Raw genomic sequence first — 25,302 nt, forward strand, 5'->3', positions numbered from 1 at the left:
CAAAGAAAAATGCTTATATTCACTTGGAGAACAATAGCTCAAATATGGTGTAGTATTCCTTCTCATCAACACTTAGGAAAAAATGGAAATCTATAACATTAAGTTAAATCCAACAAATATGAAGTGCCTACTGTGTTGGTCATGCTTCTTATGAGACCCTGAGGTGAACAATCAAGAGGTACTTTAGAAAAGAACACCCTCTTAGAATACCAGAAGAATACCAGAAGGCTGAGGCAAAATAGTACCAGAAGGCTAAGGCTACTGTTCTCACTTTAGTCTCTCACATTGTTACATATCTTTCCTACAAGAAGTGACCTGTTGGGGGGGTCTTCCCTTTGATAGCCTAAAAAATGAAACATGTTTATTTCTCTGTGGATATCATGATGTGAAAGAATATCCTCCTCAAAAATATCTTCCCCATTTCAACTTCAGCACAGTTCATAGAAAGATCAAAGTCATGGTAATGGGCCATTATACCACAATGATCACACCACCAGAACACACTGGGAAATCCCCTTTGTTATCCCTGCAATTTGTTTTAGTTCTAAAGTGATTAACTTAGAGAAAATGAAGTAAGAAAATATTAAATAAGTCAGCTTTTGGATATTTGATTTATGACCAAAGGGAAAGAATCAAGAAACAGCTTTGAGGAAATCTCATGCATGGTAGAAAGTTAATATCACAAATAAACTTAAAGGCTTTCTAAGCATGCTGGTGATTAGTTCAATTTTAGATCTCTTTTACCACCTAGACATGGGTTTTAAAAACTATTGTAGGATCTCTTGGTATGGAGGAGATTCCAGAAAACTTTGTATATACATTTTTGGTAAAATTTAAAGATATTGTGTACCCCAAATATTTTCTCTTCTCTAGGAATTTAGTTTACACATGTGCAAATTTATCTAAAGTATGATCTTACATATACATGATACACCAAACACAGTCATAGGGGAGGATGGGAGGAAAACTTGCATGAAACATGTGTTAGAGAAAACCAAAACCTATTTATTTGAACCATATGTTGTTCTTTACTGCACTTATTTTTTTCTTAAGAAGCACAAATTAATTTAGCTAGTTTCTAAGTGTGGGCAATAAGCAAGTTCTTCTTCCCATGCATCCTTTGATCCCCATCACCAAACAGGGAACAACTTTCTTCTGGTGTAGATCTCCATGCCCCCTCCCCTAAAAGATCAGCAACACACTCAGGACCTCCATTTATATTTTTACTTTTAATGAAATAAATACATCATGAATATTAATTATGGTGAGTTAGAAGAAAGTGTTCAGCTTCCTTATAAAGCCAGGTCATTGGCTTTGTTACAGGAAAGGGGTTCTGTAGGAAAGGGGGTCCAAGAACGCCAAGAGAGGGTTCTTGGATCTCGCACAAGAAAGAATTCAGGGCGAGTCTGCAGTACAAAGTGAAAACAAGGTTATTAAGAAAGTAAAGGAATAAAAGAATGGCTAGTCCGTAGACAGAGCAGCCCTGAGGGCTGCTATTTGCCCATGTTTATGGTTATTTCTTGATGATATACTCAACAAGGGGTGGATTATTCATGCCTTCCCTTTTTAGGCCATATAGGGTAACTTTCTGATGTTGCTATGGCATTTGTATACTGTCATGGCGCTGGTGGGAGTGTAACAGTGAGGTTGCCCAGAGGTCACTCGTGTCACTATTTTGGTGTTGGTGGGTTTTGGCCAGCTCCTTAACTGCAACCTGTTTTATCAACAAGGCCTTTATGACCTGTATTCTGTGCTGACCTCCTATCTCATCCTATGAGTTAGAATGCCTTAACCATCTGGGAATGCAGCCCGGTAGGTTTCAGCCTCCTTTTACCCAGTTCCTATTTAAGATGGAGTTGTTCTAGTTCACATACCTCTGACAGCTTTATCATCATCTTAAGCTTTAGGGAGAAGCTACCTTTATTCATTCATAGTGTATTTATTGAGTATTTAGTAGTGGCACATCATTACACAAAGGAGATACAAAAAAAATTCCTGGGCATTGGGCGAACGGAGGTGACTAATTCAAGAGGTAAGTCATATGCATATGAAAGGCGGAGTATCAATATAAAAGTTACTAACTTTAATGCTAACATTAAGAGGAACATGTATGGATCAAGAAGTGAAATGATCAATATCATATTTTCCGTTCTCTTAAGTGCTAAAAGCCTCTTTTCTCTTTAGTACTTTGACTTGTGTTTCATCTCTAATTCAAAGCTTTTATAAAATCTTACTTCCCCCATTGAAACCTTTGAGCATGTGAAGAATTATGGTCAGAGCATCCCTGGGTCCAAATTATTCATTATATGGCTTCTCTTCCATTAAGGATCTGTGTTCGCTTGCTTTTTGTTTGTTTATGGCTCTCTATTCCTGTCAGAGCTGGTTTAGAGGTTCTGAGCCAGAGTGCAGCTACTTCCAAATCTTTAAAGAAACATTTTCCTCCAGGAAGGAAAGCTGTTCTCTTAACTGATCATGCAATTCTGGAAGGCAAAGAAGGAGTGGGTCCTGACCCAACAGGACAGATTAGCCAGATCAACCTGGTTATCATAGCAGAGTACGATGTTTCCACTTCAACATCTGCACAATGCCTATTCTACCCATTTGGTGATCAATCACTTGTTCTTTGGTCCTCTGTGCCATTCTCTTAGTTGTTGATACTTTTACTATCTACTTTACCTGCTAGAGTTATGTGCAATGTGGGAGCGAGCTACTCAGGAAAAGACAAGTCTTAGGGGACTGCATGAAAAGTTCATCACTGCTGACTGTCACATCGTGAGCACCCAGTTAATATTTATTAAGGTAGTAATTGTTAGCAGTTAGATATAGATTTATTTAAGGTGAATATTATACTTCTTTTATAGGGAAGAATCCAAAAGCTTCAAGTGAAGCTGCCCTCTTCTTCCTCAGCAGGTCCTTTTTCAGGGAAATTGTCTTGGGATGTCTTGTTAGCTCTAGGGGTCTTAGAGATCACTCATTGCCTATGAACTGAAGAGCAGAAACAGGTCCAGAGAGCTTTCAACGGTTTCCCCAAGGCCACCATGCTGGGCATTGGCAGAGCCAGGACCGGCCTTGGTTTTCCTCTTACTGGCCCAGGGCTGATGCCACAGTACTATGTCTGAATGGGGCTTAAAAACTAATGTGATAAGGGAAAGCCTTGAATTAACAGTGTCCAAAACTAATTTGAGATCCTGATGAAAGTGATAGACCTCTCCCCAGAAAAATGCATGCTATGGTTTGAATATAGTTTGTTGGGCTCCACAGAGTCTCATGTTGGAATTTGATCTCACTGTTGGAGGTGGGGCCTGTGGAAGGTGTTTGGCTGGTGGGGGCAGATCCCTCATGAATGGCTTTGTGCCACTCCAGGAAGTGAGTGAGTTCTCACTCTTACTTCCCTCAAGAACTGGTTCTCGAAAACAGCCTAGCACCTCCTCCTTCCCCCTGTCTTCTTTTCTTGCCAAGTAATCTCTACACATTTCGGCTCCCCTTTATCTTCCGCCATGAGTGAAGGCAGCCCCCTCGCTGGAAGCAGATGTTGGTGCCGTGCTTCTTGTACAGCCAACAGATCCATGAGCCAACCAAACCTCTTTCTTTATAAACTACCCAGCCTCAGGTATTCCTTTATGGCAATACAAACAGATTGAGAGAATGTACAAACACACTTAAAATTTTGGACATAATTTTGGGCATGAACTTCATGAAGCTTATCCAATGACAGCTGTCTAGGGTACATGACCCCCATTTTATGAAGTACTGATACAGATGGAATTTACAAGAAACATTCTGCCTATTTCTAAATACTCCTATATTCTAATTACACTTGAGTAATTACAAGATTATAGAATGTGGATGGTTACTGCCACTTCTCAAAATGGCCATTTAGGATTTAATTATTGGTGAGGGAACAATTCCCCAAACAGACATCCAAATCTACATGTTGGCTGAATAACACACACACACACACACACACACACGCACCACCCCCCACGCACACTTGAACATACATTTAAAAGCAGTTAAAAGGCAGTTAAAAGACTTGAAAAGTGTGAATTTCCTACAACTACCTTATCTTCCATTGAAAAATTATTTTTATTGTCCCTCATTCTCCTATTATATTTTCTTTTCTAGTAAACACCTGCCATAGTGTGTATCCTTTATTCAGGACCTACTGTGCATTTTACTCTGGAGGCTAGAAAAGTATTCATCCAGCAAGTATATATAGACCATCTGTTATGTGTAAGATATTCTGAGAGATGTGGGAAAAGGGTTCTTAAGAAGACACAGCATGGTCTTTTCTCTAAAGGAGATTTTGGTTCAATTTGGAGGACACAATGATATTAATGTGCATTCAATGGCAGGTCTTTATTGAGCGCTATTCAAGCTTCAAGCTAGAAAGAGAGACAAAAATTACTTTGAAGTGAACTTCATGAAGGAGGTGAAGTCTATACTGACTGGGCTTTGAAAGGTGGATTGGATTGGAGAGGCCAAAAAGAAGGGGAAGGTATTTTAGTCTATTCTAGTTATCTATTGTTATATAACAGACAATCCCAAATGTAGTGCCTTGAAACAACAACACCTCTTAATTTTCTCCTGAATCTGCCGTTTGGATTGGGTTGGGGGATGAGACAGAGAACAGCTTGCTTCTGTTCCACTGGGCATCACCTGGGGCAACACACAGGAGGCTGACATCACCTGAAGACTCGCTCCCGGCACATGTGTTGGTTGATGCTGACAGGAGCTGTGGCTGTTGACCAGAGCACCTACATATGACTGTTCCTTCTGACTGCCTGGCTTCCTCCCAGCAAGAAGCTTGGTGACAAGAGCCAGTGTCCCAAGAGAACCAGGCAGAAGCTTCTTCAATTTTATGATCTGCCTTGGAAGTCATTCACTGCCACTTTCGTCATAGTCACAAGTGCACCCAGATGCAAGGGGAGGGAACATAGGCCTTGCTTTTAACATCTTCAAATCACACTGTAGGATGAGCATGTGGGAGGGGAGATACTGTTGTGGCTATTTGGGAAAATATAGTCTGCCCCACAGGCCGTGGAATGATAGGAGTGTGATTGCAGAGGTGGTGCAGTTACAGGTGTCTGGATAATCGTGTTGGGTGGAGCTTGAAAAATGGGTGGGAGTCTAAGCTAAGGAATCTGGATTTAGTCCTGCTGACACTGGTGATGCTTTCAAGTTTTTGATGTAATCACAGCCATCATGAACTAGAATGATCTGGTTGGACTGTGCAGGATCGTTGGAGGTGGTGTCATTAACTGGGAGTTTATTACAGTAGTCTAGATATGCCAAGATAAGGCCTTGCATAGAGTACAAATAGAGACTGGAAAAAAGTGACAGGAAAGAGACATTACCAGGAATAATACGATGTTCAAAATATTTGGATAAGAGGAATGAGGGGGAAAATAAGACAGTGATGATGTCACTGTTGTGAGCTAAGTAAAAATATAGGCTCTATCCTTAAAGAGATGGGCAGTAGTTTTCCAAGAGAATTTGCCAGGGGCAAGTCAAAGCATGCACACTTGGATAATTAGTGTTTCCTGAGCTCCCACAGTGAGTTCTGAACAGATAAAGGACATAATTGATTTAAGTGCATTTACAAAATTAAAATTTTCTTCAAAATGTGATTATATAGTTATTTTATTTTACCCTTAGAGTAGTCCTTTGGGATATTACTACAAGCCTCACAGTCCCTTACTACCGCTTTGAAACCTAAACTGTTTCGAAAGATGAAAAGTTCTTGTGAGCTCTTTTGTCAGCAAAACCTGACCTGAACAGGTATTGAATAGACACAAGGCTGTTTATAGTCTCTATTCATCCTACTTAGTGTGAATATTCATGTATTTCATTGCATACATATTATGTATTTGATTTTGAGATTCTAGATCTGAATCATAATTTTATGGATGAGAATAGTGTTACTTGGAAAATTAAGTAGTTTACCCAAGGCGTACACTAGGATCTGTTATCTGTAAAGACCAATCTGTAAAGGCCTTCTCTGTGAGCACCAACTCCATCTGAAAAGCTGTACACAGGAATTGTTCACAGAAGTAGATCTGTTTCTGACACCAGTTCTTTTTCTGTTTGGCTATCTTATCTCTGACAGATGCTGGTATTTTTGCCATTAAATTGCAAATCCTTTGAAGGCAGAGACAGTGTTATTTGCTTTACATAGAAGCAGTTTACATAAAGAAGAAGCTGAATCTTTGATTCAGCATTTGCAATTGACATATAAGTACTCCACATTAGGCTGTATTTTACGGGTTGATCAGTATACACTGCCAGGTAAGTCTGTGTGCTCTGTCCATGTCCAGACTTGGGGACTTGGAACAGGCACAATCTCCCAAGGGCAGAATGGTCATGGCCTCACGCTGCCCTCTCTTGGAAACCTCATCTCGATGTGCTGAGCTGGACCTGTGAGACTTCGGGCAGAGTCCAGGGTTAAGCCTCTTCGGCCTCTGGTGGCTTTCAGGTGCCACTTAGGAGAATGGGCCCTGGAAAGTGAGGCACTCGGGAAATAAAGATGTACTTCCATCTTGGGCTTTTCTTCTGTGCAGGCAGGCTCTGCTTTTCAGGAGAGAAAATGACTTCAGGACCTCTCGCGTCCTCTCATTTGCCTCCTTCCTCTCCTCCTTACAGTGAATGGGCTGTATACTCTCAAGCATGAGATTCAATTAGTTTTATTGTTAGACTTGGCTGTGATTGTCTTTAATGGTCAGAAAATTATCCAGCAACTAAAAAAACACAATTAAAAAAGTCAGCCACAGTGTGTCCCTGTGATTTTTGGCTGGCAGTAAAGAAGAATTTCCCCAGAGGACTTCTTTGAGACATTTGACATTTAGTACTTGTTCTCCAAATTTTATTTCACAAATGGAAACCTAAGGGCTGTGTTTTTGTTTTTGTTTTTAGTTCATTCAATAGCAGACATATTGTAAGCCACTCAAAAGTGATAGTTTCAGTTTAATGTCATCTATGATGTAGAAAATATTTTATAGCTGATAATCCTTACTTTCTACGTACGACATTGAGCAAATATGTATATCAATGTAAAGCATGTTCAGACCCTGGTTCCTGCCCCTAAATAAATTGGTATCCTTGGGCAACTTACTATATACAAATGGAATCTATCTTCTTATTGGGAAGAAGGAAAGAGAATTTTAGCCCACATTACAGATTTTCTGATGGGAATAGTAATACAAATGGTATTGATGAAAAGAAGTACTCCAGGAAGTGTCACTGACTGTAGTGACCTAGGGCATTTGCAATAGGGATCACGTGGAAGTGATTTCAGGCCAAGCTGGAGCTTCTTTGAGTTATGTGGGGACAGGAAGTCCTTGAGCTTCATGGACCTATAGTATTTCTGCCTGAGCCGCAAGTGTTTCATAATATGCCCTGGCTACCCACATTACAGGAGAAGTCATCGCCTCTTCTGCTTTCAGGGAGCCAGGAAGCAATGCCTAATGAGATGCCTGACAGTTCAGGGAATGGCCCTGCATGTGTTGTTTTGAATGATGCCAGCCAGTTTCAAGGGGGCAGGATTAAAATGCAAACCAAACCCAGATTTTTTTTTGTATTTAATTAATGTCTGATGTTTGCCAACCAAGGGGAAGGTGATAGAGGGCAGCAAACAAATTGCTTAGAGCTGTGCTGTCACCTGGACTAAGACATCCTGACATGATATAGCTGGGACAGCAGCTGGCCCCTCTGTGGTACTGGGGAATGGAATTGGCAGATGGAAAGGAAATGTGAAAATGTTCCTGAAGCTTGACCTATTTACAAGTAGACTTTTAATAAAAAATTGTGGTTAAGATACACATAACATGACATTTACCATTTTAACCATTTTAGATATACAATTCAGTGGCATTAAGTACATTCGCAATGTGGTGCAACCATCACTACTGTCTAGTTTCAGAACTTTTTCATCACCCCATTAAGGAAAACTTACACCCATTAGCAGTCACTCCCTATTTCTCACTTCTCCAGTCCCTGCCAACGATTCATCTGGTTACTGTCTGTAAGTAGGCTTTTCAGGACAGCACAGTAGCTCAGGGGAATGGAAGACGCTGGGGTTGGGAATTAAGAGATGGAAGGTCTTTTCAAATCTAGGCTCCTGTCTTTGTTGTTTTCAACAACATAGCAAACCCTCCTCACTGCAGCAGGAGGACAAACCTGTAACTTATGACTCCCTTTGCAAATCTTTTTAAATCACCTTATTGAGGTGTACTTTATATATCATAAACTTCATGCATTTCAAATGTAATTCAGTGATTTTTAGTATCTTTACCAGATGGTGTAACCACTGTCATAATCTAGTTTTAGAGCAGTTTCATCCTTCCAATCAGATCTCTCATGCCTATTTATAGTTAATCCTGTTCTACCCTCAGTCCCAAGCAACCAGTGGCCTACTTTCAGTCTCTATCAATTAGCCTTTTCTGGACATTTCATAGAAATGAAATCACATGACATGTGGTCTCTGCATCTGGCTCCTTTCCCTGAGCATAAGGTTTTGGGGATTCATCCATGATGGAGCATGTGTCAGGAGTTCTTTTTAAAAATTGCTAAATAGTATTTCATTGACTGGATATACCACATTTTATCTATTTGCCTGCAAACATTTTTAAGGAAGTTTCTAGTCTGTGAAGTCTAGGGGGTTGGGTTAATTGGATGACTTCTAAGATCCTCCCTCTCCCAGATTCTGGCCAAAAAAAAGTCCCAGTGGCAGATCTGAGTTCTTAGATCATGCATTTACTCAACAGATGTTTGTTGAGTAGCCCTCATGGTGAACCACGCTCTGGGCTAGACACTGGGAACACGGTCCTGCATTCTTGGGATTTCTGCTTTACTGTAGGAGACAGAGCCCTTCTCACACCAGGCCCAGCCCAGCCCCTGTGCTAGTGGGTCACAGGAGCAGACACATTCTGATGGGACTGATGTTTGGTCACAGGCAGCTTTTTCTGTCTGCTCCCCTGACTATGCCACTCCACAGATGCTCTGTGCTCCTCCCAGGCACTGCCATTCCATCATGAGCTTCCAGCACATCTTTTTGGAATTGCCTGTTTGCATGTCTCTCCTTCCCCTGGAATGTGAGCAACCTGAGGATGAAATGGAGCTTAGTACAGTGTCCGGCATGTACAGTGGTTATTTGATGAGTTAATGGATGATTGAATACCATTCTGGCAAGAATTAGGAGCAAATATAAGAATTGGGGACATACGGGCCTCTTCTGTTCTCTTCGTTTCTAGGGGCAGTGTTCTTCCTTCTCTAGTTCCAGAGTTAGCGGTTGCAGGGTTGCCTCTTTAGGCTGCAGGCACAGGTACAGAAGAGCAAACACAGCATTCTGAAGTTCTCACTGCCTCCTGGAACACAAGCTTGACACAGACTTCTTAACGCTGTCACAAATATCTTAATAGTGCTCCTAGGGTCACCCTGAGAGCAGACTATTTAGGGAAACAATATGAAAATGGTCTCGCGTGGCAGGGTGACTGTACCCAGATGCCAGAGGTGGTGACAGCATGGCTTCCCCAGCCTGTGCTCAGGCCCCTCCCGTTCCACCCTGCCACCGCCTGGCTCATGCTCTCAGCCTCCTCCTTGGCTCCTGCCCTGGGACATCTCGCCTGACCAGAAAGCCAGGACTGAAGGGGACAGGACGCATCGTGTGTGTTCCTGTGGGACACTGGGCTGAAGGTGGAAGTGGGAAGACCCTGAATGCTGAAGCAGGCAAGGTGCTTCATGTGGAGAAGAAAGCAGGTGGTTCTTTGAGGGCTTTATTGGTGGCCAGTACTGGCGGCTGGGGTCTAATCAGAGTCCCATTACCTTACTGGGACAAAACATTTAAAAGGGCAGGGACATAGTTTAGTTTCAGAGATTACATGAAACTTTTAAGAGACTATAATTATTTTTAAGATTATGTTATTCTGAAGGTGTAATCTACTTTAATAGGACCATGTGTTAGCCTTGTCCATCTTGGGACAACTCTGGTGGTCTTTCTCATTCTGTGGGCATGTTTATTTTCATGGTTATTGATTGGGGCCCATTGATGTGGTCCAATACACAATTATTTCATGAGTGGTAGTCATATCATACTCTGCTGACATTCTACTAGGGATCTCCACATCTCCCAACCCCTTACAGAAGGACTCTAAATCTCTGGGGTGGGCAGTAGCTTGCTGGGTTCCTTTTCATAATGCAAGACAAAGACTGACAGTCTAGTTGGAAAGAAACTACCTTGGGTTTTAGTTGATTCTGTTATTGATTAGCAATTTTACCATTTAAAATGTACTCATGCTTGAGACACCCCAAATATGTTCTATAAATTCTAAACTCACGCACAGGGCACTTCTCCCTGAGCCAGTGTCCAATGACAGTGCAGTGACACCTGGTTCTAATCTTCTGAATCAAAAGTTAAGGTATACATTCTTCCCCCACCAGCCCCTTCTTGACGCTTTGCCTGTTAATTCACACTCAATCCCTTCTGTTGAGCTGGTAGTTTCATTTTTAGTATAGAAATCAAGTTTAATTAAAACTTACTTGCCATTTAAAATGATAATTTGTTTGGTTTAGCATTCTTAATTACCTTGAGTAATTTGCCTGTAGAGGCTCGCATAATTCATTTGTTTGTTCAGAGTATTACTGTGTCATCTGCATATTTTGAAAGATACCACTTTAACGAAACACTGGGGTGGAGTCAGGGCACATGCTAAGGGGATGGTCTTTGCTAAGGGGGTGGTCTTTCCGCCCTAGTCTGTTTGTTCAGCTGGAAGATTTTTATCATCTTACAGAGTTTTCACAAGAGATCAAAGTTTTACAAAGCTTCAGTGTTAGAAAATCATTAGCAAGGAAGTGTCTGGGGGAGGGGTGGGAATATAGCATGTGTGAGCAGCCTTCCAGTCCAGCAAGAGGCTGCCTCCTCAGCACCCACTTCAGCTTCTTATAAGGAATGCAGGTACCAAGATATCTTCCTGCAGACTCAAGGGTGTATGTAATTGAATCATATTTCTAATGCATCAGAGGAGCTTACAATAAGTTAGACGGCTCAATTAGTGAAAAAAAGGTGATGTTGACTAAAGGTGACCATTTTTATAATTCTGAGTGTATTACAACCATTAATCAGTGTTAATAAATAACCATCTATAGCAGAGGGCTTTAGAAAACTTATATTGATAAATAGGTAAGAATAATGGCTGTTCTCTGGGAGCTTTTCTTTTTTTTTTTTTTTTTTTTTTAGCAGAGAGGTATGAGGGATTTCTTTATAGTCTGGACAAGTTTGCCAGACAACTTGATTCAGTCAGTCTCTGATTTATCGATTTTATGTAATTCCAGAGCCTAATCATTGGTTTACTGCCTAAACCTTAGAAACTGATTTATAGTTCTCACTATAAAAACCAATATGACAGAACATAATAGAATACATTGCATTAGTTTAAATATCTCCAGCTTTCCTATTTCCTATAAACAAAATGCAGAAAACATTCTAATAAGAGCCCTTTATTAGTGTTAGTTACATACTAAAAGCATCTCTGAATGATGTGGCCAGAAGGCATATCTCAAAAAGGGAAAATTCTCTCTTTTTTACTCAGGGATTGTTTGTAGAGAAAGTGTATATCATATGGAATATCAGTAATGAAAGTAAAAGAATAACAGAGCCAGTTTTTGATGTTTGCACTACAATTTGGGGCAGTATGAGCAAGTCAGGAAGATTGCTCTCTTCAGGGCCTTGTTTAGCCTGCATCCTAATGTACTACTATCTTTGTACACGAGGGCACAGCCGCTGGTCCAACATTAATAGGACATGCCCTTTTCTGTCCTTTCTTGGTCATAATGGAAAAGACACTATCTTGATGCTTGGGAGACCTGCTTAGACCACTAAGATCTCTTAGTGACTGTGTGCCCTTGGGCAAGTTGCTTCATTTTTCTGGACTCCAGTTTCCTTACCTGAAAACTGCTTGTCTGTACATGAATTAAACATTATCTAAGGTTATTCTTACTAAAATGCTGTGCTTTCAGTGGTGATGGATTGTCCTTGGTCCATGTGCCTCTCTACTGGTCTCCATGGATCCAGAGATAGGAGTTGGGGAAACCAGTTCCTGGAGTCATGGTGCAGTCAGAAGGCAAGGGTTAGAAGTAAGCAGACAGGCTCACAGGGGAATCAAGACCTTTGCCCTCTTCATGCTCTCAGTTTTGATGAGCCTGTGTAGCTAAGGATAGACTGGCCCTTTGATTTGACCTCACCCATGTTTTCTTCTATTTCCTACTTGGAGTGGAGGGCGTGGGGATGCTGAGAAGAATCTTAAAGATAAAAGCATCTGGAATATGATCTTGATGTCTAAAATAAAAATTTACCTTTGTTTGAAGGAAACAAAGGAAGAATTCTTTTCATCTTAAAAATTTGACTCAGAAAAAGAATCATTACTTTTAAATGTCAATTTTTTTGCTTTAGTTAGGTTTGTAACATTTTTAAATTAAAAAGTAAAAATATTAGGCTGGGCGTGGTGGCTCATGCCTATAATCCCAGCACTTTGGGAGGCCGAGGCGGGTGGATCACGAGGTCAGGAGATCAAGACCATCCTGGCTAACACAGTGAAACCCCGTCTCTACTAAAAATATTTAAAAATTAGCCAGGCATGGTGGCGGGTGCCTGTAGTCCCAGCTACTTGGGAGGCTGAGGCAGGAGAATGGCATGAACCCGGGAGGCAGAGCTTGCAGTGAGCTGAGATCATGCCACTGCACTCCAACCTGGGCGACAGAGCAAGACTCTGTCTCAAAAAAATAAAAAATAAAAAAATTAACAAATATTATTTAAAATTCAAACAATATGCAAAAGATACAAAGTAAAGAAAAATTTTCTCCACTCCCACTAGCCAGATTATCTACTATTAACACTTTTATCTGTGTACTTCCAGACATTTTTCTATGGACACATCAATGTAATTATTATATATGTACCTCTTTTGTTGCTTTAAAAATTGAATTATTTGGATCTTCTCTCTTTTTTTCCTTATTAGTCTAACTAGCAGTCTATCTATCTTATTAATTCTTTCAAAGAACCAATTTCTGGTTTCAGTGATCTTTTGTATGATTTTTTTGTGTGTTATTTTCATTCAGTTCAGCCCTGATTTTGGTTATTTCTTATCTTCTGCTAGCTTTGGGGTTGGTTCACTCTTGCTTTTCTAGTTCCTTAAGGTGTGGTGTTAGGTTTTTAATTTGAGATCTTTCTAACATTTTGTTATGAGTGTTTAGCACTATAAACTTTTCTCTTAACACAGCTTTAGCTGTGTCCTAGAGATTCTGGTATGTTGTATCTTTGTTCTTGATAGTGTCAAAGAATTTCTTGATTTCTGCTTTAATTTCATTGTTTACTCAAAACTCATTCAGAAGCGGGTTAATTTCCATGTAATTGTATGGTTTTGAGTGATCTTCTTGGTATTGATTTCTGTTGTTATTGCACTGTGGTCTAAGAGTGGTTGGTATGATTTGTTTTTTGAGTTTGCTGAGAATTTGTTTTATGGCCGATTGTGTGGTCAATTTTAGAGTGTATGCTATGTGCAGATGAGAAGAATGTATGTTCTGTTGTTTTGGGGTGGAGAGTTCTGTAGCTGTCTATTAAGCCTATTTGGTCAAGTATCAAGTGACTATAAAGACACATGCACATGTATGTTCATTGCAGCACTATTCACAATAGCAAAGACATGGAATCAACTTAAATGCCCATCAATGATAGACTGGAAAAAGAAAATGTGGTACATATACACCATGGAATACTACACAGCCATAAAAAAGAATGAGATTGTGTTCTTTGCAGCAACATGGTTGGAACTGGAGGTCATTATCCTAAGTGAACTAACACAGGAACAGAAAACCAAACACTGCCATGTTCTCTCTTATAAGTGGGAGCTAAACAATGAGAACACATGGACACAAAGAAGGGAACAATAGACACCAGGGCCTACTTAAAGTTGGAGGGTAGAAGGGTGGCGAGAGGGTGAAGATTAAAAAAGTACCTGTCGGGTACCATGCTTATTACCTGAGTGATGAAATAATATATACATCAAACTCCTGAGACTTGCAATTTATCTATAGAACAAACTTGTACATGTACCCTGAAACTAAAATAAAAGTTTTTAAAAATTGAATTATGCTGTAAATATGGTTATGCAAACTGACTTTTTACTTCAATGTCTTTCATGGATATTTTGCCATGAATATTTATAGATCACAACAAGTTATGTGCTCATTAAAAATAACACCTGGATTTGTTTGTGTAACTGTACAGACATATTAGATCATATATGAAAGCAGTAACTCTGCAGACAGTGTCACCACATTGTAGCACATTTCATCTTTCTATTTTAGGAATGTCAGTGAGGACTGGTCATATTCTAGGCATCCCAGTGTTACTTTCCCTGAATGTTTTCATAACATGAGCTCCAGGATGAAGATAACCTTCCTTATTCTTTCAGGTTATCTTCCTTAAGGCTTCTTAAGCTATTTTGATGAATTGTCAATTTTGATGAATTGTCAATAAGTTGATCCGATATGTAACCCTTCTCAGATTTTATATTTAGATTTGTTTAACTTTACTTAACACTTATATAGTGCTTACTTGTATCAGGTAGAGTTTTAAACACATCAAATTTAAACTCATTTAATCCTTCTAACAACTATATGAGATAGGTATTACTAGTGTTACCCTGTTTCAATTTCCTTGTGATTCTTCTATATAAAAAATCATGTTATCTGCAAATAATGGGAATCTTACTTCTTTCTTTCCAATCTTTATGCCTTTGACTTATTTTTCCTGCCTTATCACACTGGCAAGGACCACCAGCACAGGGGTGAATAGAAGTGGTAATAATAGACATCCTTTCCTTGTCATTGATCTTACGGGAAAATCATTCAATATTTCATCATTAAATATTATTTTTAACTGTATATTAAAGAAATATCTTTTTATTTTTAATTTGATGAGAGTTTTTTAAAAAATCACACATCGATATTAAATGTTGTCAAATGCTGTTTCTGAACATATTAGTAAGAGCCACATGTTTGTTCTCTTTTATTCTAGTGATATGGTGCATTACATGGGTTGATTTTTAAATGTTAAAACAGTGTTACATTCCTGAAATAAACTCTACTTGTTATGTAAAAACTCCATTATGTAAAAAGAATGATTGTCCTTTTTATTGATATATATTGCTAGCTTTGATTTGCTGATATTTGCTGTAATTGTTAAGGATGTTTGTGTCTATGTTCATAACAATTTTTTTCTTATAGTATTGTTATCAGATTTTGGTATCAGGATTATGCTGGCTTCATAAAATGAGTTGGGGATTGTCCCATCCTCCTTCATTTTCTGAAGAAGTCATGTAAGATTGATATTATTTTTTCCATAAATATTTGATAGAATACCATGAAACCATTTGTATTGGAGTTTTCTTTATGAGGATTTTGGTAACACATTCAATTGCTTTAATAGATATGGCACTATTAAAGATTTTTAATTTCATCTTGTGTCAATTTTGGTAAGTTGTATTCTTGAAGGAACTTGTCTGTTTTATCTAAGCATTGAAATGTATTGACATAGAGTTGTTTATTATAGTTATTATCTTTTCAGTGTATCAGGATTTGCAGATACACTGCAAAGAACCAACTTTTGTTTTTTTTTTTAATGTTTTTGTTTTATCGTTATAAAATTCATCTCTTTTGTCTGGTGATACTCTATTGCCTTCAAATCTAATTATAGGATATTAATATAGCTACTGTGGCTTTCTTATGCTTTCTCTTTTCATGATGCATATTTTTCCAAGCTTTTATTTTCTAACTATCTGTTTCTTTGTATATAAAAGGTATAGAGAACATATAGATGAATTTTGCTTTTTTTATCCATTCTGACAATTTCTGTTTTTAATTGGAGTGTTTAGTCCATTTACATTTAATGTAACTATTTATATGATTGGATTTAGGTTTACCATTTTGCTATTTTTGTTGTTGTTGTTGTTCCTTCTGCTTTTTTATTCCTCTCTCTTCCTTTCTTGCCTTATTTTGGATTAATTAATTTTTTTTATAGAATTCTACATTAGTTTGGTTCCCTAGGAAGCAGATACCAAGACTGAGTTATAAGTACAAGAGCTTTATTGGGTGCAATGCCAACAAAAATAAAGAGGAGAAAGAGAGAGAGTTTGTTACCTGTGAAAGGGGCAGAAGGAATGAGGATGAAAGAGAAAGAGCCTCAGACTGCAGCACAGTTTTGAGAATGTCTCTGCAAGCCCGATGGAGTGTATTGATGCAAAAATTGCTTGTAAACAAGTTTTGCATTGGGCAGAAATGATGGCCCTCCCTACCATGCTTATCATTGACTAACTTTAAAGAACATAGCTTTGATTCACTCACAATAGATCTAAAAATCACTGCAGCTGGATGCTGTCAGCTAGCTGCACTCTTCACAGCTGATTGGCAAGTTTCTTCTAGAAGGGAGATCCTTCTAGAAGTAGATCTTTTACTTCTAGAAGTAGGCACCTTCATGGCTGCCACAAATTCCATTTTAATTTTTCCATTGGCTTTTCAATTGTATTTCTTTGCATTAATTTTTAATGGTTGCTCTGGGGATTACCACATCTGTTAACTTTTCACATTCCACTTAGAATTCATATTGTACTGCTTCATGTCAAATACTGAACCTGGAAATGGTATAATTCCATTTATTGCCCCCCCATGCTTTATGTTATTGTTGATGATATTACGCCTATCTATGTTATAAACTCCAAAATACAGTGTTAGAATTTTTATTTCAATGGTTGCCTGTAGTACAAGTAATATTTTTAAGTAATATTTTTAAAGTGTGTGCGTGTCTGTCTGTTTTTCATATTTCCCCACATATTGACATTTCCAGTGATCTTCTTTCCTTCCTATAGATCTGGCTAACCATCTGGTGTCTTTTACCTTCATCCTGGAGAGCTTTCTTCAATGTTTCAAGTAATGCAGGTCTGCTGGAGATTAAGTGTCTTAGGTTTTGTTTTTCTGAGAATGTCTTCATTGGCCTCCAATGTTGAAGAATATTTTTGTTGGATATAGAATTCTAGCTTGACAAATAGAATTCTAGCTTGACAAGTGTTGTTTTCCTGTTGGTATTTTAATGATGTCATTCCATTATCTTCTATTCTCCATGAATTTTGATGGAAAGTTACTACTAACATAGTTTTCTCTTATATGTAGTATGCCATTTTTCCCCGGTTGCTTTTAAGTTTCTCTCTTTATCTTTGAATTTTAATAGTTTGAATATGATGTGCCTTGGCATGGGTTTTTGTTTTGTTTTGTTTTTTATTAATCTGGTTTGGGGTTTGCTGAGAATCTTGAATTTTTAAGTTTATATCTGTTTTTTAACCAAATTTTGGAAAATTTGAGTTATTATTTCTTTAAATATTTTTTCTGTCTATTCTCTGTCTTCTTGTCCTTCTGGAATTCCAGTTATACATATGCTGTTATATCCTATTGATCCCTAAGTCCTTCTTCATTAAAAAGAATTTTCTCTGTTCTTCAGATTGGTTAATTTCTATTGTTCTATCCTTAAGTTCACTGACATGTTTTATTATTATTTTTCCAATCTGTTGTTGGGTGGATTCAGTGAATTTTTTTCAGATACTGTGTTTTTTAGTTCTAGAATTTTCACTTGGTACTTTTTAATAACTTGTACTTCTCTGCTGAGATTTCTTTTATGCCCTTGAGCACTTAGTTATAATAATTGCTTTAAAGTCTTTGTCTGTTAATTCTAATATCTGAATTATCTCAGAGTTGGTCTCTTTTGGTTGGTTTCTTTTGAGGATGGGTTGTATTTTTTTGTGTCTTTGCATGTGTAGTAATTTTGGAGTGTACTCTGGACATTGTGAGTGATATATTACAGAGATTCTGAATACCGTCATATGCCTTTAAAGAGTATTGATTTTCTGTTTTTGCAGGCAGTTAACCTGGCAAAACTCAAATTCCAATTTTGTCTTCCCTGAGACAGCAGCAGACATCTCTGTTCAGTTCTTTCTCCTTAACTGAGTGGCTTGGAGTCTGCTTCACATATATATAGTATTGGGATCAGTCAGAGATTTGGTCAGATCTCATATAGTCAATCTGAGGCTTTCCCTCTGTGGCTGTCTTCTCTCTAGGATTTCCTCCTTTATTTTCTAGCTGCTATCATCTCCCTGAACTCTGTCCTCTGATTTCTCAACCAGGAAGACTACAGGCTTTTATCTGACTCTGGCCACACTGTGGAACTGACTGGGCCTTGTCCTTAGATGAAAAGTTATAAAAATCGAGTAATTTATCAAGTGCCATTCTTCTAAGTGTCAGTCCCCCCCCTTTATTTCTGCTTGTTCTCAGTCATTCTCCACTGCCTTCAGATAATTATGTTATTGTTTTTAAATATTTTATCCAGGACTTATAATTGTTATCTGTGGAAGAGCTGGCCTGATATGAATTACTTTCAGGACCAGAAGCAGAACTCTATTATCCCACTTTACAGGTGAATTTAAAATACGCACGTGCACACACACACACACACACACACACACACAGAGCAAGTCTTAGTACTTTACCCAAGGTCATACAGCTGGTAAGTGGCAGAACCATGATTTGAAGACAGGCAAATCTAAGTCTTAGGATTTCTTCCTATGGGAGCTTTTAATGGTGTGAATTTTCAGGATAATGGAAGGAAGTCTACAAAATATTCTGGAACTTATGGGGCCTTATGGTGTCAATTCCTTATGCACCGGACTCATCCCAAGATCTCATTACTCAGTGGATACTTCATATGTCTTTGGGTGTATACAATGTTTGAGACACAAGTTTATATACAGGTTGCATTCAAGGGTCATGAGCTCTTGGTTAACTACAAAGTAGATCTTTAGTTAGGAAAATCCCTATTTTCAGAGTCCTGTGATCTTGGCTTGGGCCATCTTACATAGAAACTGGTGAAATAGGCCAGCCACCTTGGTTCATGCCCATAATCCCAGCCCTTTGGGAGGCTGAGGTGGGAGGATCACTTGAGCCCAGGAGTTTGAGACCAGCCTGCGAAACATGGCAAAACCCCATGTGTACAAAAAGTACAAAAATTACCCAGGGGTGGTGGCATGCCTGCAGTCCCAGATACCTGGGAGGCTGAGGTGGGAAGATCACTTGAGCCCTGGAGAGTCTGAGGCTGCAGTGAGCCATGACCTATGGCTGTACTCCAGCCTGAGTGACAGAGCAAGACCCTGTCTCAAAAAAAAAAAAAAGGAAACTGGTGAAGTTTATTATGTGATTCTTTTAGTGACTAAAATAAAGAGAACTTTTAGAGAAAGGTAATATCCACAGTAATGTAATGAACATATATGAGTTATTTGTTGAAAACACTCAGAACCACAGTTATGGATAAATAGTAAACTTTTAAAAATGTAATTTAGCTGATGTGAGTCATGACTTTCAAAGCCTAACAACAAGACCAGGCTTGAGCAATTCTTGTTTTTGAGTTTATGCTCCTTCTTGACTGTTTCCCTTTTTCTCATCTAGCCTAAGTCAGTTTGAATTAACATTCATCAAATTATTTATTTCATCTTATTCCTCTTACCCCTTGATTTTATCTTTATGATGTATTTTCAAAGTCTGGCTTGCTCTTTTTGATTTTGTCATAGTTCATAAGCTGATTTGTAGAGTAGTGAAATCTTGTTCATGTATGTTACTTTCAAACTGAAGGAGAAGGCCTGTGTATGTGCTCCTGGAATTCTCTCAGCATCCCAAACCACTGCTCAGATACCATACTCCAGTGACCGGCCCATAAAGAGCAGGGACTCAATACTTGATTGATTGATGGTTCTGAATGCCAGCCAGTCATTTCTGGGAAGGTGGGCTTATCTTCCCAGTGAAATAAAACTGAGTCATTGAAGGCCATGATAAAGATTTTGGCTTTCATCCTAAGAGTAATGGGAAGCTATGCAGAGTTTTAAGCAGCCGAGTGACAAGCCCAGATTTAAATTTTTAAAATAATCTCTCTGGATGTTTGTGGAACAGTTAAGTATAACCAAGTTTTAGAGCATAGAAATCAATATATGTTTTTAAAGTTTACCCAAGTGATATAATCTAAGAAGAAATGATACCCTGAATAGTTTCTAACCAGCCCTCTCAAGTTTTTTCTCCTGACTGAAATTCTGAAAAACGCTGAGAAGCATAAAGTTTGAGATTGCCTTTTTCTGTTTTTGGGGGGCGCGGTTGGGGAAGAACCTGAAATGTGAGTATTTAGCATTTCTGATGAGAAATTTTATTTTATAATGAAAAATTGAAGAAATGCAGATGTCAAGGATTAGGGAAATGAATATATAAAGCTATTAAAAATGATAAGTCTGTATTTTATGCCTATGTGAAAATGGGTTAAATTTGTTAATTTTAATAAGCAAAATTTAAAATGCAATAACATGTTTAAAATTATGAAAACGATCATGTATTCCCGTAACAAAATACACAAAAATAGAGATGAAACTTGGTATGCTTTGTTATCCACCAAATTCTGTTGCTTAAAAGTTGTCTAAAAGTCTTGCTGAATAAAATGAGAAAATAAACCTAATATTACTTCAGTAATCATTGTAAATCTGAGTTTAGAAAGCATTGAGATGCTGCTAAGGCAGCAACATTTTCAAGAGATTAAAAACTTTCATATGAAAATGTACTCTGATATATTTCCTCTTCCCAAACATTTGTGGAGGTTGAGAAAATTTTAAACATGTTTTAAAGAAAGGAATTGACAGCTCATGAATTAAATACAGCCTTTAGCTCCTGCTTCAGCTGCTGTTTGTTGATAGCAGCTTGCAACAAGGTTAATAATGATTTGTTTGATGGATCTCCCCAAATTTTTATAGCATTTTATGCTTCTTGTATGGAACTTGCTAAGTCATAGCACTCAATATAGCTCATTAAAATAAACATTTAAGCATGTGTGTATAAAACAAATATTGGTGGAAAAGGGAAGAGATTTCTCAGAAAGAGTACCCTGAAGGTAAAGTGCACCCTGGGCAGTAAGGTGAAGTATCAAGTTGCTCTGTTTTTATAAATAGTGTTGATTCTGAATTCTGGGCTGAAAAACTGGTAAATGACAGCTCTCTCTAGTATTTCCTGAGGCCATCTACTGTTTTCGAGCATAAATCATAAATGTACCTTTGAACTAAGACAGTCTCGCTGGACCTATCCTTTTGCGACTCTGACTTCCAGTCTCAATGGAATATTGAAGAGGAGGCTTGGTAGAATAAACAGTGGAATCCTTGTCCGGGAGTGACTGCCTGGCAATTGTTTCATGGAAAACAGGGAGGGGTGGGGGACAACAACCCTGCTCTGTTCACTGGCTCTTTAATTTAGATTACCAATGATAAAGCCGAGGCTACGGCTAAAGAAAGGTAGGATGCATACGCAGAAACATTAGTGCTAATATGCTGCAGAAAAGCCAAGACAAATCAGTCCAGCTCTCATACATCACTAAGGGAGAAGCTGATTGCAACTTGACCATGTGCCTGAGTAGTCCCGTCAGTGAGAAGAGGAGAACATGGATTTAAAAAAAACTAGAATGTACCCCTAGGGCTCCTGCCGTGGTGGACCTGGGAGAAGTGTCTGGTGTAAGTTTCAGCTTGTTTTATCCATGTATTTAGCAGTGTGTTCACATATACAGGGAGCTTGTTTCTCTTCTCTGTGTTTTCATGGAAGCCTCAAGCATGTTTATTTACAGTAATAGACTTCATTTTGTATAAATGTAATATCAACCTAATAAAGTTCTTAACAGAGAACAGTTTAACCCAGTGTTTATCCAGGAGAGAAATGTAAAAAAAGTAATGGTTGTCATAACTGTCTGCAGGAAGCCTGTGGGTGAGTTTTGTTTATTTGGGTTTTTTTTTTTTTTTTTTTTTGGTTTTGTTTTACGGGGAAGTGAAGGGTTGGAGGAGTAGATTTGAAATGAAAAACTCAGTTATTTGGCAATTGTTTTTTTTAAAAATGTATTTGTCACCCAGCATTTCACTCCTCCTGTGGTCTTTTGTTTTGAAAAACTATGTTTAAATATGTAAAGCCAGCCTGCTAGAAACGCATTATATTTTATGACTGGGATGTTTGTATTGTTTCATATCTGTTATTAGACAAAATAATCATAAAGGGTGTTTTCTATGGACCTTTTTATATTCCAAAATTAAGTACAGATGGTAATTTTCAGCAGTTTTAAAAATTTGTCAATTATTTAATTTAGCATCACTTAAGCATCTGCACAAGGAGAAAGCTGAGATGGTACAGAAACTGAATGAGCATTGATTGCTAGTCTGAATTGCATCTTTAAAGTTTTTGCCTCAAATCTCTGATTTCACAGTTTATTTTTACCAAATTAGATTATCATATTTCATTATCGAGACTATGAATGGGTGGAACTCTCTGAGATATCCTACATTTCCCGTTAGAACAGGGCTTAAAGCGCCTGCTGACTGTTGCTCTGAGGGAAATTCTCATGCCGGCTCACCAAGAAGATTGCTTAAATAATGCATGGGCAAGAGCGAAGCAAGATGGAATTTATGGCCCAGACAGTGTGATCAGGCTTTTGTTCAGAGGAGACACTACTTAAGTGTGAGCATACAGCATACACTGAGGCTCAGGGGAAGGGTACAACTGAATGAAATTAGTGACCACATGATGCTGTCCACATGCTATTTCAAAACAAGCCTTAAAACAGTCTATTGATCCTATAGTGTGGTTAGAGGGAGGGAAAAGGGGGTATCTTGAAGTGCCAGTTGCAAATAGAATCCCCTGACGGAAAATTCCATGGGGCAGACACAGGAAGTGAATGCTATACCAGGAAGATGGTGTCCCTGCTGAGCCTAGGTGTTTGACTGATGAAATGTAGTATGGCAGTCTTGTTAGGAAAGAATAAACCTTGACCAAACTGCAGGGTTCTATACACTATGTCTTCCATCTTGTCCTCATTAGAGGAATATGTCTGCTGAATCTTAATCTGTTTAATTGTTGATAGAGCAGGCATGTGATTTGCTATAAATACACATGAGCATTCATTTCTGAAATAATGGCTGTTGCCAAATATATTAGACCGACAGGAGTGCTGGACTAGGGAAGCTGTGCTGAATAGTTGAGTTTTGGAGGTAATGGACCAGTTGAGAATCACTGCACAGCTGGGCCAGCAGCTGCACCCAGTGCTCTGTCAAGTTTGGCCTCTAATTTCCTTGAACTTGTCCTTGTTTGCCAAAATGATGCACGTAGCAAGAACTTGCTTTAAATGAGCCCACTGCCAGCAAAAAAGACCCTTTTCAAAGAGTCTTTGTCAAAGTGTGTTGTCAACAGCGGCAATGGCCAAATGAGGTATTGATTAGGCGATGGGAAGTTTGAATAATCACAAAAATAAAAACCAAAAACAAAGTGGTAGAATGAGGTAAGCTGGCAGGAGATCAGAGTACATTAAAAGGCAGCATTGGGTCATCACTGTCCTAACTAAAGGACATATGGAAAAATCCCATAATAATATCCAGCAATAATTATCTTGTAGTTAGGAAAAAATAAATCGGCCCCTGCAGTTTGGAAGGCAGCCCAGTAATCTCAATGCCTTTTTTCTTAACAGTGTATTGTTCTGATATTCTTTGGGACTGGGTCAGAAGGAAGTGTCAGAGAGAGCATTTTATATTAAGAAGCATCCTATGAGTAAGTAGTACAATTAGTGGCAAGCTGAGCAGAGACAGCAGCAAGGGCTCACCTTCCATTCTCTGGTCCCAACTTCAGCAAGTGTTTATTTAGCATTTGCTGTGTATCTAGCATGTTCTAGATACATGCTGTAACCAACTAGATTAAAAACTCTTTGAGAGCAGACACTTGGATTTATACGTTTCTCTTATAAATCCCATCTCTTGAAAACTATTGCCCTTGATATGGTAACGGCAAGTCTGTCTAGTTCCTTGACTTTAAAGGTATTAAATATTAAACCCTTGTTATGGAGATGCTTAATTTTTCTGTTGCAACACAGATCACCCTCTCTCTTCAGATTTGAGGGCTAGTGACTTGAACACTTGCAAGTTAGGTGGTTTGGGACAAAATACCTAATCTCTTGGGAGAGGCAGTTTCCTCCTTTGTGAAATGAAGAAAGTAACATTCATCATACAGAAATTAAGAGAAGAGATGTACCTGCCCTCACAGGATATAGCAGTATCATTTACCCCGTGGACTGAGTGTGCAGTGGAGCACAGGGGAGGTGGGGGACTGAGTAGGATGGCAGGAAAGCTGGCTAGGAGGGTGGAACAGTACCTTTGATAAGAATATGACCTGAGACAGGATGGTACCCGTGGGAATGAGGGGGAAAGGATGAATCTGAAATATGTTTCAAAGGGGAACATGACAGAATATGGCAGCAGATTTTATTAAAATAGGGTGACAAAGAAGAAAGAATCATAGTGAGGAGTGAGCAAACGATGGGTTTATGATTATGGCAAAGTCTAATGCGTGTGTGTGTGTGTGTTCTCTAAAAATCAAAAAGCTAAAACAATACAATATTTCAGGGACTTATAAACTAAGAAAAGTAAGAGAGAAGAGGAAATTGGAGTGCTCTAGTTAACTTATATAAAGGGAAAGGGAAAAATCAATAATAAACCAATAATATAGAGCTATTGCTGACAATAGAATGAGAATTCAAAGGAATTGCTTAAAATGGCAAATCTATGTTTGGAGTTTTTCCCAGACAAGACCCACAATCATCAAATAATAAGGCTTTTCTGCAATCTTGGAACTTATTTAAGTTTTCCTGAGTTAAAAAATGCCACTGAGGGGATACAAATAGTGTCAGGGTTGGGAAGAAAAAAGAGCATGAGGAATGGAAATTCTCAAAATAGCTGGGTTTTAAAGAGGAAATGGGAGCCAAAAGATGGCTAGTCAACCTTTCAGAACATAACCATTCATTATGATTTGTCAGAAAGTTTGGCAACTGTTATTCCCTAAATAACTTATTGTGATTTTTAAGGAAATTCAAGCAAGAATCAAAATTATACCAAACCCCCAACTGGCAAAAAGGTTGTCTTCCACAAGTTCATTTGCAAGCCCTTTATAGGAGTGATATTGTAAACATATTTTAGCTCCTTTTCAAAAGTCTACCCAACCCACCCTAGGGTCAAAGTCACATACAATTGCAATAAAAATTAATAGCAAAACCACTTTTCATGTTAATAATTAAAGCATATATAAGCAATATTAACCAATGACTATATAAGCAGTAAGCAATAATTAAAGCATAATAGAAGCAATAATCACCAGGATAGAAAATATTTT

At 38.4% G+C, this 25,302-nt stretch overlaps 1 protein-coding gene across 4 annotated transcripts in view; it reads left to right on the forward strand.

The window, feature by feature from the left end:
* The window catches only part of RAPGEF4 (Rap guanine nucleotide exchange factor 4), a 331,431-nt gene that overhangs the window by 109,492 nt on the left and 196,637 nt on the right, over positions 1–25,302 (forward strand). The window contains exon 1 of one of the 4 annotated variants that reach the window (XM_030803684.1): positions 21,250–21,620. The exons of 2 other annotated variants lie outside the window; for them this stretch is intronic. The gene's annotated coding sequence lies outside the window, so the exon portion shown is untranslated. Of the gene's footprint in view, positions 1–21,249; positions 21,621–25,302 lie in introns of those variants that run through there. One more of the 4 variants, XM_030803685.1, reaches the window with a different exon arrangement.

The sequence above is a fragment of the Nomascus leucogenys genome, chromosome 22a, assembly GCF_006542625.1.
Source record: "Nomascus leucogenys isolate Asia chromosome 22a, Asia_NLE_v1, whole genome shotgun sequence".
Lineage (NCBI taxonomy): Eukaryota > Metazoa > Chordata > Mammalia > Primates > Hylobatidae > Nomascus > Nomascus leucogenys.